This window comes from Hyla sarda, chromosome 11 (genome assembly GCF_029499605.1).
Source record: "Hyla sarda isolate aHylSar1 chromosome 11, aHylSar1.hap1, whole genome shotgun sequence".
Lineage (NCBI taxonomy): Eukaryota > Metazoa > Chordata > Amphibia > Anura > Hylidae > Hyla > Hyla sarda.
The window spans coordinates 76,013,644-76,029,630 of record NC_079199.1 but is presented as its reverse complement, the minus strand read 5'-3'; the positions used below and the strand labels follow the sequence as shown (position 1 = coordinate 76,029,630).

At 47.3% G+C, this 15,987-nt stretch overlaps 1 protein-coding gene and 1 pseudogene across 12 annotated transcripts in view; one reads left to right on the top strand and one right to left on the bottom strand.

Moving 5' to 3' along the window:
* Positions 1–15,987, top strand: part of LOC130295447 (uncharacterized) — a 181,540-nt gene that overhangs the window by 148,237 nt on the left and 17,316 nt on the right. The window lies entirely within an intron of this gene.
* LOC130296039 (U2 spliceosomal RNA) lies at positions 12,552–12,724 on the bottom strand (annotated as a pseudogene).

Sequence of the window (15,987 nt, the reverse complement as noted above, 5' to 3'; positions counted from 1 at the left end):
CTGTATTTTGAACTTAAAAACTCAAATGGGATTTTGGGTTCAAAATATGTATTTTTCCCTTATGCTGCTATCCTTTTATAATCCATAATTTTTGGGCCAGGTAGTCTAATTACTTGGCGACATAATAACAGTATGAGTGCATGGTTTGGGAAAATAGATGCAGAAGGACAAATGGATGAAAGGATGGCCGCATCTGGCACCTTTACTGTTTGCTTTTTTTCAATGCAAAGGAGGAGCGTATAATTATTAAAAAGGGTATTTTTGGAGATGGACAGGCAGGCTGTAGGGGAGGAGGTAGAAAGAAAGAAAGAAGGGGCAGCGGCACCCATTGCCGGCGCCGCTTCCCTGTTGCCTCCCCCATCCCCGGTTGTATAATAACCTGTTGCTGGGGTCGGGTCAGCGCTGCTTCAGGACTCCGGGGTGCATCCCCTGCGTCGTTGCTATGCGCTGCATGGCGCGGCGCAATGACGAGTGACATCACTCGTCATTGCGTCTCGCAACGCATAGCAATGATGTAGGGGACGCACACCGGAGGCCTGAAGCAGCACGGACCCGACCCCGGCAACAGGTAATTATACAACTAGGGATGGGGGAGGCAACGGGGCAGCGGCGACGACAATGGGTGCCGCTGCCCCTTATCTCCCCCTGGCTATCGGTGCAGCTGCCCCATTGCCGACACCGCTTCTCTCCCCCTGGCTATCGGCGCTGGCAATGGGACAGCGGCACCGATAGCCAGGGGGAGAGAAGGGGCAGCGGCGCCGATAGCAGGGGGAGAGAAGCGGCGGTAACGGGGCTCTAGACCCCAGGAAAGGCAGGGGGAGAGAAGCAGGCAGCGACGGCCTCTCTCCCCCTGCCTTTCCTGGGGGCTCTGTGGGGTGAGAAGCAGTGTATCGGGGTATACACATGCACACACACGCACCCTCATTTTATGAAGGATATTTGGGTAAAAAAATTCTTTTACCCAAATATCCTTGATAAAATGAGGGTGTGTGTTATAGGCGGATGCGTGGTACACCCCGATAAATACGGTAATGTTCCCTTATGCTGCTACCCTTTTATAATCCATAATTTTTGGGCCAGGTAGTGTAATTACTTGGCGACATAATAACAGTATGAGTGCATGGTTTGGGAAAATAGATGCAGAAGGACAAATGGATGAAAGGATGGCCGCATCTGGCAACTTTACTGTTTGCTTTTTTTCAATGCAAAGGAGGAGCGAATAGTTATTAAAAAGGGTATTTTTGGAGATGGACAGGCAGGCTGTAGGGGAGGAGGTAGGCCTGTATTTTGAACTTAAAAACTCAAATGGGTTTTTGGGTTCAAAATGTGTATTTTTCACTAATGCTGCTATCCTTTTATAATCCATAATTTTTGGGCAAGGTAGTCTAATTACTTGGCGACATAATAACAGTATGAGTGCATGGTTTGGGAAAATAGATGCAGAAGGACAAATGGATGAAAGGATGGCCGCATCTGGCAACTTTACTGTTTGCTTTTTTTCAATGCAAAGGAGGAGCGTATAATTATTAAAAAGGGTATTTTTGGAGATGGACAGGCTGGCTGTAGGGGAGGAGGTAGGCCTGTATTTTGAACTTAAAAACTCAAATGGGTTTTTGGGTTCAAAATGTGTATTTTTCCCTTATGCTGCTATCCTTTTATAATCCATAATTTTTGGGCCAGGTAGTCTAATTACTTGGCGACATAATAACACTATGAGTGCATGGTTTGGGAAAATAGATGCAGAAGGACAAATGGATGAAAGGATGGCCGCATCTGGCAACTTTACTGTTTGCTTTTTTTCAATGCAAAGGAGGAGCGTATAATTATTAAAAGGCTATTTTTAGAGATGGACAGGCAGGCTGTAGGGGAGGAGGTAGGCCTGTATTTTGAACTTAAAAACTCAAATGGGTTTTTGGGTTCAAAATGTGTATTTTCCCTTATGCTGCTATCCTTTTATAATCCATCATTTTGGGGCCAGGTTGTCCGATAACTTGGCAAAGTGAAAACAGTATGAGTGTATGATGGTTACCCCTGCTATCGGCGCTGCTGCCCCTTCTCTCCCCCTGGCTATCAGTGCCGCTGCCCCATTGCCGGCGCCGATAGCCAGGGGCAGAGAAACGGCGCCGGCAATGGGGCAGCGATGTCAACAGACAGGGGGAAAGAAGGGGCAGCGGCACCCATTGCCGGCGCCGCTGCCCCGTTGCCTCCCCCATCCCCGGTTGTATAATTACCTGTTGCTGGGGTCGGGTCAGCGCTGCTTCAGGCCTCCGGTGTGCATTCCCTGCGTCGTTGCTATGCTTTGCATGGCGCGGCGCAATGACGAGAGACGTCACTCGTCATTGAGTCTCGCAACGCATAGCAATGATGCAGGGGACGCACAACAGAGGCCTTAAGCAGCTCGGACCCGACCCCAGCAACAGGTAATTATACAACTAGGGATGGGGGAGGCAACGGGGCAGCGGCGCCGGCAATGGTTGCCGCTGCCCCTTATGCCCCCCTGGCTATCGGTGCCATTGCCCCATTACCGGCGCCGCTTCTCTCCCCCTGGCTATTGGCGCTGGCAATGGGACAGCGGCACCGATAGCCAGGGGGAGAGAAGGGGCAGCGGCGCCGATAGCAGGGGGAGAGAAGCGGCGGTAGCAGGGCTCTAGACCCCAGGAAAGGCAGGGGGAGAGAAGCAGGCAGCGACGGCCTCTCTCCCCCTGCCTTTCCTGGGGGCTCTGTGGGTTGAGAAGCAGTGTATCGGGGTACACACATGCACACACACGCACCCTCATTTTATGAAGGATATTTGGGTAAAAACTTTTTTTACCCAAATATCCTTGGTAAAATGAGGGTGCGTGTTATAGGCCGGTGCGTTGTACACCCCGATAAATACGTTAATGTTCCCTTATGCTGCTACCCTTTTATAATCCATAATTTTTGGGCCAGGTAGTCTAATTACTTGGCGACATAATAACAGTATGAGTGCATGGTTTGGGAAAATAGATGCAGAAGGACAAATGGATGAAAGGATGGCCGCATCTGGCAACTTTACTGTTTGCTTTTTTTCAATGCAAAGGAGGAGCGTATAATTATTAAAAAGGGTATTTTTGGAGATGGACAGGCAGGCTGTAGGGGAGGAGGTAGGCCTGTATTTTGAACTTAAAAACTCAAATAGGTTTTTGGGTTCAAAATGTGTATTTTTCACTAATGCTGCTATCCTTTTATAAACCATAAATTTGGGCCAGGTAGTCTAATTACTTGGCGACATAATAACAGTATGAGTGCATGGTTTGGGAAAATAGATGCAGAAGGACAAATGGATGAAAGGATGGCCGCATCTGGCAACTTTACTGTTTGCTTTTTTTCAATGCAAAGGAGGAGCGTATAATTATTAAAAAGGGTATTTTTGGAGATGGACAGGCAGGCTGTAGGGGAGGAGGTAGGCCTGTATTTTGAACTTAAAAACTCAAATGGGTTTTTGGGTTCAAAATGTGTATTTTTCCCTTATGCTGCTATCCTTTTATAATCCATAATTTTGGGGCCAGGTTGTCCGATAACTTGGCAAAGTGTAAACAGTATGAGTGTATGATGGTTTGGGAACATAGGTGTAGAAGCACAAATCGATGAAAGGATAGCAGCATATGGCAACTTAACTGTTTGTTTTTCCAAAGCAAATGAAGAGTGCATAATTATTAAAAAATGGTATTTTTGGAGATGGACAGGCAGGCTGATGGGGAGGAGGTAGGCCTGTATTTTGAACTTAAAAACTCAAATGGGTTTTTGGGTTCAAAATATGTATTTTTCCCTTATGCTGCTATCCTTTTATAATCCATAATTTTTGGGCCAGGTAGTCTAATTACTTGGCGACATAATAACAGTATGAGTGCATGGTTTGGGAAAATAGATGCAGAAGGACAAATGGATGAAAGGATGGCCGCATCTGGCACCTTTACTGTTTGCTTTTTTTCAATGCAAAGGAGGAGCGTATAATTATTAAAAAGGGTATTTTTGGAGATGGACAGGCAGGCTGTAGGGGAGGAGGTAGAAAGAAAGAAAGAAGGGGCAGCGGCACCCATTGCCGGCGCCGCTTCCCTGTTGCCTCCCCCATCCCCGGTTGTATAATTACCTGTTGCTGGGGTCGAGTCAGCGCTGCTTCAGGACTCCGGGGTGCATCCCCTGCGTCGTTGCTATGCGCTGCATGGCGCGGCGCAATGACGAGTGACATCACTCGTCATTGCGTCTCGCAACGCATAGCAACGATGTAGGGGACGCACACCGGAGGCCTGAAGCAGCGCGGACCCGACCCTGGCAACAGGTAATTATACAACTAGGGATGGGGGAGGCAACGGGGCAGCGGCGACGGCAATGGGTGCCGCTGCCCCTTATCTCCCCCTGGCTATCGGTGCAGCTGCCCCATTGCCGACACCGCTTCTCTCCCCCTGGCTATCGGCGCTGGCAATGGGACAGCGGCACCGATAGCCAGGGGGAGAGAAGGGGCAGCGGCGCCGATAGCAGGGGGAGAGAAGCGGCGGTAACAGGGCTCTAGACCCCAGGAAAGGCAGGGGGAGAGAAGCAGGCAGCGACGGCCTCTCTCCCCCTGCCTTTCCTGGGGGCTCTGTGGGGTGAGAAGCAGTGTATCGGGGTATACACATGCACACACACGCACCCTCATTTTATGAAGGATATTTGGGTAAAAAAATTCTTTTACCCAAATATCCTTGATAAAATGAGGGTGTGTGTTATAGGCGGATGCGTGGTACACCCCGATAAATACGGTAATGTTCCCTTATGCTGCTACCCTTTTATAATCCATAATTTTTGGGCAAGGTAGTCTAATTACTTGGCGACATAATAACAGTATGAGTGCATGGTTTGGGAAAATAGATGCAGAAGGACAAATGGATGAAAGGATGGCCGCATCTGGCAACTTTACTGTTTGCTTTTTTTCAATGCAAAGGAGGAGCGTATAATTATTAAAAAGGGTATTTTTGGAGATGGACAGGCAGGCTGTAGGGGAGGAGGTAGGCCTGTATTTTGAACTTAAAAACTCAAATGTGTTTTTGGGTTCAAAATGTTTATTTTTCACTAATGCTGCTATCCTTTTATAATCCATAATTTTTGGGCAAGGTAGTCTAATTACTTGGCGACATAATAACAGTATGAGTGCATGGTTTGGGAAAATAGATGCAGAAGGACAAATGGATGAAAGGATGGCCGCATCTGGCAACTTTACTGTTTGCTTTTTTTCAATGCAAAGGAGGAGCGTATAATTGTTAAAAAGGGTATTTTTGGAGATGGACAGGCAGGCTGTAGGGGAGGAGGTAGGCCTGTATTTTGAACTTAAAAACTCAAATGGGTTTTTGGGTTCAAAATGTGTATTTTTCCCTTATGCTAATATCCTTTTATAATCCATAATTTTTGGGCCAGGTAGTCTAATTACTTGGCGACATAATAACAGTATGAGTGCATGGTTTGGGAAAATAGATGCAGAAGGACAAATGGATGAAAGGATGGCCGCATCTGGCAACTTTACTGTTTGCTTTTTTTCAATGCAAAGGAGAAGCGTATAATTATTAAAAATCGTATTTTTGGAGATGGACAGGCAGGCTGTAGGGGAGGAGGTAGGCCTGTATTTTGAACTTAAAAACTCAAATGGGTTTTTGGGTTCAAAATGTGTATTTTTCACTAATGCTGCTATCCTTTTATAATCCATAATTTTTGTTCCAGGTAGTCTAAATACTTGGCGACATAATAACAGTATGAGTGCATGGTTTGGGAAAATAGATGCAGAAGGACAAATGGATGAAAGGATGGCCGCATCTGGCAACTTTACTGTTTGCTTTTTTTCAATGCAAAGGAGGAGCGTATAATTATTAAAAATGGTATTTTTGGAGATGGACAGGCAGGCTGTAGGGGAGGAGGTAGGCCTGTATTTTGAACTTAAAAACTCAAATGGGTTTTTGGGTTCAAAATGTGTTTTTTTCACTAATGCTGCTATCCTTTTATAATTCATAATGTTTGGGCCAGGTAGTCTAATTACTTGGCGACATAATAACAGTATGAGTGCATGGTTTGGGAAAATAGATGCAGAAGGACAAATGGATGAAAGGATGGCCGCATCTGGCAACTTTACTGTTTACTTTTTTTCAATGCAAAGGAGGAGCGTATAATTATTAAAAAGGGTATTTTTGGAGATGGACAGGCAGGCTGTAGGGGAGGAGGTAGGCCTGTATTTTGAACTTAAAAACTCAAATGGGTTTTTGGGTTCAAAATGTGTATTTTTCCCTTATGCTGCTATCCTTTTATAATCCATAATTTTGGGGCCAGGTTGTCCGATAACTTGGCAAAGTGTAAACAGTATGAGTGTATGATGGTTTGGGAACATAGGTGTAGAAGCACAAATCGATGAAAGGATAGCAGCATATGGCAACTTAACTGTTTGTTTTTCCAAAGCAAATGAAGAGTGCATAATTATTAAAAAAGGGTATTTTTGGAGATGGACAGGCAGGCTGATGGGGAGGAGGTAGGCCTGTATTTTGAACTTAAAAACTCAAATGGGATTTTGGGTTCAAAATATGTATTTTTCCCTTATGCTGCTATCCTTTTATAATCCATAATTTTTGGGCCAGGTAGTCTAATTACTTGGCGACATAATAACAGTATGAGTGCATGGTTTGGGAAAATAGATGCAGAAGGACAAATGGATGAAAGGATGGCCGCATCTGGCACCTTTACTGTTTGCTTTTTTTCAATGCAAAGGAGGAGCGTATAATTATTAAAAAGGGTATTTTTGGAGATGGACAGGCAGGCTGTAGGGGAGGAGGTAGGCCTGTATTTTGAACTTAAAAACTCAAATGGGTTTTTGGGTTCAAAATGTGTATTTTTCCCTTATGATGCTATCCTTTTATAATCCATAATTTTGGGGCCAGGTTGTCCGATAACTTGGCAAAGTGTAAACAGTATGAGTGTATGATGGTTTGGGAACATAGGTGTAGAAGCACAAATCGATGAAAGGATAGCAGCATATGGCAACTTAACTGTTTGTTTTTCCAAAGCAAATGAAGAGTGCATAATTATTAAAAAAGGGTATTTTTGGAGATGGACAGGCAGGCTGTAGGGGAGGAGGTAGGCCTGTATTTTGAACTTAAAAACTCAAATGGGTTTTTGGGTTCAAAATATGTATTTTTCCCTTATGCTGCTATCCTTTTATAATCCATAATTTTTGGGCCAGGTAGTCTAATTACTTGGCGACATAATAACAGTATGAGTGCATGGTTTGGGAAAATAGATGCAGAAGGACAAATGGATGAAAGGATGGCCGCATCTGGCAACTTTACTGTTTGCTTTTTTTCAATGCAAAGGAGGAGCGTATAATTATTAAAAAGGGTATTTTTGGAGATGGACAGGCAGGCTGTAGGGGAGGAGGTAGGCCTGTATTTTGAACTTAAAAACTCAAATAGGTTTTTGGGTTCAAAATGTGTATTTTTCACTAATGCTGCTATCCTTTTATAAACCATAAATTTGGGCCAGGTAGTCTAATTACTTGGCGACATAATAACAGTATGAGTGCATGGTTTGGGAAAATAGATGCAGAAGGACAAATGGATGAAAGGATGGCCGCATCTGGCAACTTTACTGTTTGCTTTTTTTCAATGCAAAGGAGGAGCGTATAATTATTAAAAAGGGTATTTTTGGAGATGGACAGGCAGGCTGTAGGGGAGGAGGTAGGCCTGTATTTAGAACTTAAAAACTCAAATGGGTTTTTGGGTTCAAAATGTGTATTTTTCCCTTATGCTGCTATCCTTTTATAATCCATAATTTTGGGGCCAGGTTGTCCGATAACTTGGCAAAGTGAAAACAGTATGAGTGTATGATGGTTTGGGAACATAGGTGTAGAAGCACAAATCGATGAAAGGATAGCAGCATATGGCAACTTAACTGTTTGTTTTTCCAAAGCAAATGAAGAGTGCATAATTATAAAAAAAAAGGGTATTTTTGGAGATGGACAGGCAGGCTGATGGGGAGGAGGTAGGCCTGTATTTTGAACTTAAAAACTCAAATGGGTTTTTGGGTTCAAAATATATATTTTTCCCTTATGCTGCTATCCTTTTATAATCCATAATTTTTGGGCCAGGTAGTCTAATTACTTGGCAACATAATAACAGTATGAGTGCATGGTTTGGGAAAATAGATGCAGAAGGACAAATGGATGAAAGGATGGCCGCATCTGGCACCTTTACTGTTTGCTTTTTTTTCAATGCAAAGGAGGAGCGTATAATTATTAAAAAGGGTATTTTTGGAGATGGACAGGCAGGCTGTAGGGGAGGAGGTAGAAAGAAAGAAAGAAGGGGCAGCGGCACCCTTTGCCGGCGCCGCTTCCCTGTTGCCTCCCCCATCCCCGGTTGTATAATTACCTGTTGCTGGGGTCGGGTCAGCGCTGCTGCAGGACTCCGGGGTGCATCCCCTGCGTCGTTGCTGTGCGCTGCATGGCGCTGCGCAATGACGAGTGACATCACTCGTCATTGCGTCTCGCAACGCATAGCAATGATGCAGGGGACGCACACCGGAGGCCTGAAGCAGCGTGGACCCGACCCCGGCAACAGGTAATTATACAACTAGGGATGGGGGAGGCAACGGGGAAGCGGCGACGGCAATGGGTGCCGCTGCCCCTTATCTCCCTCTGGCTATCGCTGCAGCTGCCCCATTGCCGACACAGCTTCTCTCCCCCTGGCTATCGGCGCTGGCAATGGGACAGCGGCACCGATAGCCAGGGGGAGAGAAGGGGCAGCGGCGCCGATAGCAGGGGGAGAGAAGCGGCGGTAGCAGGGCTCTAGACCCCAGGAAAGGCAGGGGGAGAGAAGCAGGCAGCGACGGCCTCTCTCCCCCTGCCTTTCCTGGGGGCTCTGTGGGGTGAGAAGCAGTGTATCGGGGTATACACATGCACACACAGGCACCCTCATTTTATGAAGTATATCTGGGTAAAAAATTCTTTTACCCAAATATCCTTGATAAAATGAGGGTGTGTGTTATAGGCGGATGCGTGGTACACCCCGATAAATACGGTAATGTTCCCTTATGCTGCTACCCTTTTATAATCCATAATTTTTGGGCCAGGTAGTCTAATTACTTGGCGACATAATAACAGTATGAGTGCATGGTTTGGGAAAATAGATGCAGAAGGACAAATGGATGAAAGGATGACCGCATCTTGGAACTTAACTGTTTGCTTTTTTTCAATGCAAAGGAGAAGCTTATAATTATTAAAAAGGGTATTTTTGGAGATGGAAAGGCAGGCTGTAGGGGAGGAGGTAGGCCTGTATTTTGAACTTAAAAACTCAAATGGCTTTTTGGGTTCAAAATGTGTATTTTTCCCTTATGCTGCTATCCTTTTATAATCAATAATTTTGGGGCCAGGTTGTCCGATAACTTGGCAAAGTGAAAACAGTATGAGTGTATGATGGTTTGGGAACATAGGTGTAGAAGCACAAATCGATGAAAGGATAGCAGCATATGGCAACTTAACTGTTTGTTTTTCCAAAGCAAATGAAGAGTGCATAATTATTAAAAAAGGGTATTTTTGGAGATGGACAGGCAGGCTGATGGGGAGGAGGTAGTCCTGTATTTTGAACTTAAAAACTCAAATGGGTTTTTGGGTTCAAAATATGTATTTTTCCCTTATGCTGCTATCCTTTTATAATCCATAATTTTTGGGCCAGGTAGTCTAATTACTTGGCGACATAATAACAGTATGAGTGCATGGTTTGGGAAAATAGATGCAGAAGGACAAATGGATGAAAGGATGGCCGCATCTGGCAACTTTACTGTTTGCTTTTTTTCAATGCAAAGGAGGAGCGTATAATTATTAAAAAGGGTATTTTTGGAGATGGACAGGCAGGCTGTAGGGGAGGAGGTAGGCCTGTATTTTGAACTTAAAAACTCAAATGGGTTTTTGGGTTCAAAATGTGTATTTTTCACTAATTCTGCTATCCTTTGATAATCCATAATTTTTGGGCCTGGTAGTCTAATTACTTGGCGACATAATAACAGTATGAGTGCATGGTTTGGGAAAATAGATGCAGAAGGACAAATGGATGAAAGGATGGCCGCATCTGGCAACTTTACTGTTTGCTTTTTTCAATGCAAAGGAGGAGCTATGCGCTGCATGGCGAGGCGCAATGACGAGTGACGTCACTCGTCATTGCGTCTCGCAACGCATAGCAATGATGCAGGGGACGCACACCTGAGGCCTGAAGCAGCGCGGACCCGACCCCGGCAACAGGTAATTATACAACTAGGGATGGGGGAGGCAACGGGGCAGCGGCGACGGCAATGGGTGCCGCTGCCCCTTATCTCCCCCTGGCTATCGGTGCCGCTGCCCCATTGCCGACGCCGCTTCTCTCCCCCTGGCTATCGGCGCTGGCAATGGGACAGCGGCACCGATAGCCATGGAGAGAGAAGGAGCAGCGGCGCCGATAGCAGGGGGAGAGAAGCGGCGGTAGCAGGACTCTAGACCCCAGGAAAGGCAGGGAAAGAGAAGCAGGCAGCGACGGCCTCTCTCCCCCTGCCTTTCCTGGGGGCTCTGTGGGTTGAGCAGCAGTGTATCGGGGTATACACATGCACACACACGCACCCTCATTTTATGAAGGATATTTGGGTAAAAACTTTTTTTTACTCAAATATCCTTGGTAAAATGAGGGTGCTTGTTATAGGCCGGTGTGTTGTACACCCCGATAAACACGGTAATGTTCCCTTATGCTGCTACCCTTTTATAATCCATAATTTTTGGGCCAGGTAGTCTAACAACTTGGCGACATAATGAGTGCATGGTTTGGGAAAATAGATGCAGAAGGACAAATGGATGAAACGATGGCCGCATCTGTCAACTTTACTGTTTGCTTTTTTTCAATGCAAAGGAGGAGCGTATAATTATTAAAAAGGGTATTTTTGGAGATGGACAGGCAGGCTGAAGGGGAGGAGGTAGGCCTGTATTTTGAACTTAAAAATTCAAATGGGTTTTTATGTTCAAAATGTGTATTTTTCACTAATGCTGCTATCCTTTTATAATCCATAATTTTTGGGCCTGGTAGTCTAATTACTTGGCGGCATAATAACAGTATGAGTACATGGTTTGGGAAAATAGATGTAGAAGGGCAAATGGATGAAAGGATGGCCACATCTGGCAACTTTTTTTGTTTGCTTTTTTTCAATGCAAAGGAGGAGCGTATAATTATTAAAAAGGGTATTTTTGGAGATGGACAGGCAGGCTGTAGGGGAGGAGGTAGGCCTGTATAGATGGATGCAACAATCTCCTGTTACTTCTATGAAGGCCATAATAGACGACATCACCAACCAGCTCCATAGTCACATACACAGCAAAGGTGAGATGTTGTTTACACCTAGTGATGTCAGTGGTATTGAGTGACATCACAGCACAGTGCTAAGGCTCCTGGGCCTGGACACAGCAGCGGCTGCAATATCTCAACGGAGAATACGTTTATATATATGTGTGTGTGTGTGCGCGTATATATATATATATATATATATATATATATATATATATATATTTCTCCGCCGAAATCACTTCTAAACCCATTTCCACCTTTTTTTCCCTTCTCTTCCTCTTACTTTTTTTTCATGTTTTTTCACGTTTTTCTCCTTTTCGCCTCTTTTCTCGGCGTATTATTCTTCTTTTTCTTCTTTTTTTTTCGTCTAATGCATACCCTATCAGTGCAGCAATGCTTATTCAATACCGCCAGCAGATGGAGATACTGGGGGATAATTTTCTAAGGATTTATACTGATTTTTCCTGTCTGAATTTGTCGCACAGAAAGTTGCAGGCCAAATATGTGTGACATTTTTGCGACTTTAGCTTCTAGAGCATTTTTACAACATTATACATAGGTGCTGAATACATAAAAAGCGACTGTTCAGCGACAGACAAGTCGCATCAGCTGAAAGTAGGCCAGAATGTCAGTCCATGTTGGAGCAGGTTTAGATACAGTCTAAAGCATAGATCTCAAAGTCTGTGCACAGAATTTAGCAAGGGCCTCGCACCTTCTGATGCATTAGGTAGGTGCACAATAGCATAGCCTAACCCTCTGTACTTTGGTCTATATTGATGCGGGACATAGACAGCCAGCTGATGACCAATCCATTAGTGCAATGGATGGCTGGAAGCATTTGTCTTTGCCTTTGCAATACCACAGAAGCAATGCATGGTCAATGTACAGCAATGACACACCTGTGTGAACAGCCAGGAGACCCCCCATGTTATGTCAATTAGGAACATTCAGCACCCACCCGCTTTAAGGCAGCTGCCTATCATGTCATGCCCTACCTGCACAGGTGTGCTGGCTGCTCAGATGATCCAATTAAGGAGGCCATTTAGTCAGCAGCAGCAGAAGTCCTGTGCCTGGACGCTCCAACAGCGGCCAGACACAAGCAGCAGCAGCAGCACCTTTTGTTTTTTGGCTGCAGCAGCAGCAAGGCCCACAGGGCTGGCTAGCTGGCTAGCCAGCAAGCAGGTAGCAATGAAAGTAGGAATCTTTCTTTTTAACCCTGTAAGGGGGTGGTGCACTGTACCCGAAGATACTGCCATATCGGGTCAATGCATAGGGCGACGGAAGCAAGCTTCGAAATCGGCCCCCGTTCTCAAAAATCCATTTAATATATGGTCCCCAGATAGGGGACGTATCAGATATTAAACTGATAAGAACAGATTTTTTTGATTGAAAGAGCTTTATTTTCCGTTCAGTCATTACAAGTCGTACAATAAATTACAGTCACACAAAGCACGATAGTACAATACACAGCAAAGGTTCCCTAAGCTATACATCGCACACCATGCTACTCTAACATTCAGCTCAATCCTGCAATAGAAAGGCACAAGAGATCAAACAAAAACCAAATAATACAATCTGTGATCGGGGTAGGGGTGTGGGCGACTATGTGGGGGTAGGGAGGGGGCGGATCACAGGGCCAAACTGTTGGGCTGTATCTTCAGGGAGACATGGGAGAAGTAGAGGGGTCTTCACTCCTCTTCTTCCTCATCAACGGACGAGCTGTTCAAGATGGAATAGTCTCTAAGCAGGTTCTTGATGAACCTGCGGCAGTCCCGGACGGACATGTTTTCCCTGTTGATCACGAGGCGGTTCCTGGCAAGCCACACTGCGTCCTTAAAACAGTTCATAAGGCGCCAGGCCTCCTGGATGGCCTCCACGTCGTGGGTCCCAGGGAACAGGCCGTAAAGCACCGAATGGTACGATAGGCAGCTCCTGGGCACTGAGTCTCTGAGTTCATGTTCTAGGGCGTCCAACAGACCCTGTGCAAAGGGGCACTGCCAAAACACATGGAAAGATGTTTCCTCCACATAGGGGCAACTAGGGCAGTACCGGGTCTTGCACAGGTTGCGGGCATGCATGAATGACCTGAGAGAGAGACCTCCCATGAAGGCCATCCACGACAAGTCCTTGTGTCCATTGGTAAGCCGCTTTGAGGCCACATTGTTCCAAACTGTCTCTGCAGTGGCTGCGGGGAGTCCCGGAACCAGCTCGGTCAAGTCCTTAGCTCGGATGAGCTTGTGGATTGTCTTCGGCTTCCATAGGTCGGGTTTCAGTCCTTCCAGCTGGTGCTCCCTCACAAACCGGACAACATCCCCATAGAACCAGGGAGTGTTCCAGTTGTAAGGGATGGAGCTGTCCCACTTGTCCCAGCCCAGCTGTCTCCAGAGGGGCATGAGAAGCAAGCGAGACATGGACCTGCCCGCTGAGCCAGTCTTTTCAACAAGAGTCCGCTGCACCGTGACACATGCAAAGGAGGCCCTCAGCAGAGCGGGGATGTCGGGTATTCCCTTCCCACCCTTGCGGGGTTCCTTGTACATCACGGTCCTCTTGACTCTGTCCATTTTGCCCCAGACAAAGCCAAACACTGTCCGGGTGATGGCCTTGCAAACGGTGGTATGGGGAGGCCAGGCCTGTGCGGTATATTGGAGCACAGGCAAAACTTCACTCCGCAGGACAAGTGCCTTGCCTTCCATCGTGAGCTTTCTGGAGCTCCACAGTCCGATCTTCGAGTTTATCCTTCCTAGTCGGTCTTGCCAAGACTTAAGGGCCGCTCCTTCCTTCCCGAACCAGACTCCAAGAATTTGAATGAAGTCCGGCTTAACAGTAAAGGGGAAGGGGGCGGAAGAAGCCAGGTGCCATTCCCCGAAGAGCATGGCCTCCGACTTCCCGCAGTTGACTTTTGCCCCCGAAGCTCTGCCGAAGTCCTCGCAGGTCTGGACGAGTGCAGTCACCGAACGCTGGTCAGCGCAGAAGACGATCACGTCGTCCATGTAGAGCGAGCACTTGACCTCGTGGCGATCTGGTCCTGGTGCGGTGATCCCTCTGATCTCTCCATTCTGCCGGATAGTCTCAGCGAAGAGCTCTATAACACAAACAAAAAGGAGAGGTGAAAGAGGGCAGCCTTGTCTAACCCCTGAAAGAATAGAAAAGGGGTCAGTCTTCCAGCTGTTCACCAACACCATGCTGTAAATGTCAAAATACATAACGTTAACAAAAGAGCAAAACATCTTCCCCAGACCCAGCCTGCGCAAAACCCTGTCCATGAATGCGTGGGAGACACGGTCGAACGCCTTCTCCTGATCTAAGCTGACCAGGGCGGCGTGGCCCCCGCGGTCCTGGATGTAATGGACCGTGTCTCTCACAAGGGCAAGGCTGTCAGCAATCCTGCGGCCAGGAATGCTGCAGGTCTGGTCCGGATGGACGATCTGCCCCATGACAGGTTTCAGCCTGTTGGCCAGCACCTTGGCGAGGATCTTGTAGTCCACGTTCAGGAGAGAGATGGGACGCCAGTTTTTCAGGTCACATCTCTCCCCCTTCCGCTTATACAAGATCGTGATCATCCCTTCCCTCAACGACGGAGGCATTCTGCCCCCCACCACCATCTCCTCGTACACCTCCAACAGGTCCGGACAGATCAGGTCACCCAGCGCTACGTAGAGCTCGGCCGGGAGACCGTCACTGCCCGGGGTCCTGCCGGGCTTAAAGGATTTAGCGGCAGAGAGCAGCTCCCCCACCGTCAAGGGATCGTCCATAGCAGCCGCACCTGCGGGATCAACAACGTTAGTGACACCTGACAGGAACCTCTCGGCGGCTTCGGGGTCGGATGACTTGGGGGCGTAGAGGTTGCTGTAGAAGTCGTGGACGACCCCCATCACTTCCTCCTTGCCGCTCCTCATGTGTCCGGTCTCATCTCGTAGCTCAGTCAGGGGCGTGTGGCCGGCATGGAGCTTCCTGAAAAAGAAAGTTACATTTCTCACCCTTCTCCAGGTTCTCCACCTTGGAACGAAAGACGATTTGCTTGGATTCCTCCTCAAAGTGCCTTTTCAAGCTCTTTTTGGTCTCCTCCAGCTCCTCCCTGACGTCCCAGCCACACTGGAGCAGGTCCTGCAGGGACCGCAGCTCGCGCTGCAGTTTCCTGAAGTCCCACTTCTTCGCACACGCCTGTTGTCTGCCTTTTGCCTGAAAGAAACAACGGAATTCGACTTTAACATATTCCCACCAATCGCTGATGCACTTGAACAGACATTTGTCATTTCGCCATACAAGGTACGCATCCCTAAGTTCCTCCATGACCTCCCTCTGCTCCAACAGGGCACAATTCAACTTCCAGGAGTGGGGCGGGGGGCAGGAGAGAGTGCCCGGGCAGGGGAGGACGGGGCAGGAGGGGCAGGGATGGGACAGGATGGGGCAGGGGTGGGACGGGATGGGGCAGGGGTGGGACGGGATGGGGTGGGGGGGGGCAGGGGAGGGACGGGACGGGGCAGGGGTGGTGGCTTTCGCCTTCTTACCCTCCTTGGTCGGCTTGGCCATCCGTGGTGCTGGCTCCGGAGCTGGGGCTGGCTTTGGTGCTCTCGCTGCCACAGATGCCCATGTTCTCTCCCTCTGGGGGCAGTCCTTGTAGCTGTGGGCTGCCAGTCCGCAGAGGTTGCAGGTCTTGCTC